Consider the following 3,303-nt stretch of genomic DNA (forward strand, 5'->3'; position numbering starts at 1 on the left):
TAAAGCTCATACAGCTCATTGTTCCATCGTCTGCGGTACTCGCCGTCGCCAGCGCGTAAAGGCCCGTAAATCTTCCGCAAAATCTTTCTCTCAAACACTCCAAGAGCCGCCTCATCGGATGTTGTCATTGTCCATGCTTCTGCGCCATATACCAGCACGGGCATAATGAGCGACTTATAGAGCGTGGTTTTCGTACGTCGAGAGAGGACTTTAATCCTGAATTGCTTACTCAGTCCAAAGTAGCACTTGTTGGCAAGAGTGATTCTGCGTTGGATTTCAATGCTGACATTATTATCGGTGTTAATACTGGTTCCCAAGTAAACGAAATTCTCTACTTTCTCGAAATTGTAACTGTCAACAGTGACGTGGGTGCCAAGGCGTGAATATGCTGACTGTTTGTTTGATGACAGGAGATACTTCGTCTTGTCCTCGTTTACCACCAGACCCATTCGTTTTGCTTCCCTATCCAACTTGGAAAAGGCAGACTTCGCGGTTTTTGTTACCGATGATGTCGATGTCACCGGCATAAGCCAGCAATTGCACGCTCTTGTAGTAAATTGCTCCTGAGCGGTTCAGTTCTGCAGCTCTTATTATCTTCTCCAACATCAGATTAAAGAAGTCACATGAAAGGGAGTCGCACTGTCTGAAACCCCGTTTTGAGGCGAACGGCTCGGAGAGGTCGTTCCCAATTCTGACGGAGCTGGTGGTATTGCTAAACGTCATTTTACACAGCCGTATGAGTTTTGAGGGGATGCCAAATTCAGCAATAGCGGCGTATAGACAACTCCTTTTAGTGCTGTCAAAAGCAGCTTTAAAGTCGAATAGGTGGTGAGTGTCGATCCTTTTCTCGCGGGTCATTTCCAAGATTTGGTGTATTGTGAATACCTGGTCTATGGTGGATTTGCCAGGTCTAAAGCCACACTGATAAGGCCCAATCAGTTCATTGACGGTGGGCTTCAGTATATCACACAATACGCTCGATAAGACCTTGTAACCTATGCTTAGAAGGCTTATCCCGCGGTAGTTGGCGCGATTGGCGGGGTCACCTTTCTTATGGATTGGGCAGAGCACACTTAAATTCCAGTCGTCGGGCATGCGCTCATATGACCATATTCTGCACAAGAGTTGATGCATGCACCTTATCAACTCCTCGCCGCCGTACTTGAATAGCTCAGCTGGCAGGCTGTCAGCTCCAGCAGCTTTGTTGTTTTTCATCCGCGTTATTGCTATACGTACCTCGTCATAGTCAGGCGGTGGAACGTCGACTCCGTCATCATCGACTGCGAGTTCGGGTTCTTCTTCTCCACAACTTTCCGTGCTGCTACTATTTAGTAGGGCGGAAGAGTGTTCCCTCCATAATTTAAGTACGCTCTGGACATCAGTTACTAGGTCGCCATTATTGTTCTTACAGGAGTACGCCCCGGTCTTGAAACCTTCCGTAAGTCGCCTAACTCTCTGGTAAAATTTTCGGGCATTCTTCCTGTCGGCCAGCATTTCAAGCTCTTCGCACTCACGTATTTCGGCCTCTCTCTTCTTATTGCGGCAAATACGTCTCGCTTCCCTCTTCAGATCCCTATAGCGGTCCCACATAGCGCGCGTTGCGCCCGATCGCAGCGTAGCCCCGTATGCGGCATCTTTTTTCTCTGCAGCTTCCTGACTCTGCTCATCTTACCAGTTGTTCTTTCGGGCTAATTATATAAAGAGAAGTCCGCGTCTGGCCCGATTTTCATGAAATTTTGTATATAAATAGCTCTCAGTAACCACCATGTTTTAGGCTAAAAAAATTACCTTTTTCCGTTAGGTGGACCAGGGACCGATCTATTCGAAAAAATCGTGTTTATGGTCCGATTTACTTAAAATTCGGTACGTAGGTAGCTTTTTAGCATATATGATCCATTTTTTTCGAGAAGTGGACCAGGGACCGATCTATTCAAACAATCGTATTTACGGTACGATTTGCTTAAAATTCGTTCGTACGTAGCTTTTTAGCATATATTAGTATATATGATCCACTTTTTCCGATAAGTGGACCAGGGACCTATCTATTCGAAACAATCTTATTATTGTCCGATTTGCTTAAAATTTGGTACGTAAGTAGCTTTTAGCATATATTAGCATATATCATCCACGTTTTCCGAGAAGTGGACCAGGGACCGATCTATTCGAAAAAATCGTATTTACAGTCCGATTTGCTTAAAATTCGGTACGTAGCTAGCTTTTTAGCATATATGATCCAGTTTTTCCGAGAAGTCGACCGGGGACCGATCTATTCCAAAAAATCGTAGTTACGGTCCGATTTGCTTAAAATTCGGTACGTACGTAGCTTTTCAGCATATATTAGTATATATGATCCATTTTTTCCGAGAAGTGGACCAGGGACCGATCTATTCGAAAAAATCGTATTTATGGTCCAATTTGGTTAAAGTTCAGTAAGTACGTAGCTTTTTAGCATATATTAGTATATATGATCCATTTTTTCCGGAGTGCAATGGGGTATAGTCGTTGTGCTGGGTACGCAGTTACAGTTGCATGGCTATACTCAATCCCGACTCTTGCGTCCTCGTTCGCGCACTCTGGGCAACGTGAGCAACCCTTGTGCGAGATGCGGTAACCAATCCGAGTGGAGCCTTGGGTCACGGCAGAAAGAGAGGGAGCTTCGGTGGGACCACTCCGATTAATTCGGTTTAAGGGCTCACTGAAGTCTGCAGCGTCTGTTCACCAGTAGGTGCGGCTGCAAGCGGGTGTCTGCGTGGAGCAAGCGGCTCGCTATATAAACGTGTATTTGGTTGCGAAGCCACCTAGTCCCAACAATGGGTTGTGCGCTGGGTTTGGGACCCGCCACGTAAAAACCACTTCTAGTGAAGAAGCAAGGCAAAGCCTCGGATGAGATCCCCCCGCTGCCCCCGCTATGATATCAAAATCGTGCTTGGAGACTTCAATGCCAGGGTGGGCAGAGAAGGGATTTTTGAAACCACCGTCGGAAAATTCAGCCTCCACGACGAAACGTCCGACAACGGATTGAGGCTGATCGACTTCGCCGGGGCCCGAAACATGGTAGTATGCAGTACTAGGTTAAAGCATAAAAATATCCATCAAGCTACGTGGCTGTCTCCGGATAGAAAAACGAGAAACCAAATCGATCATGCTGTGATAGACGGAAGGCACGCTTCCAGTGTTTTAGACGTACGCACATTCCGAGGCCCAAACATCGACTCGGACCACTATCTTGTGGCAGCCAAGATACGCAACCGCCTCTGTGCAGCAAAAGATGAACGCCCAAATATGCAAGGAAAGCTTAACGTC

The sequence above is a fragment of the Rhagoletis pomonella genome, unplaced genomic scaffold, assembly GCF_013731165.1.
Source record: "Rhagoletis pomonella isolate Grant_MI unplaced genomic scaffold, Rhpom_1.0 Rhpom_scaffold_00301, whole genome shotgun sequence".
Classification (NCBI taxonomy): domain Eukaryota; kingdom Metazoa; phylum Arthropoda; class Insecta; order Diptera; family Tephritidae; genus Rhagoletis; species Rhagoletis pomonella.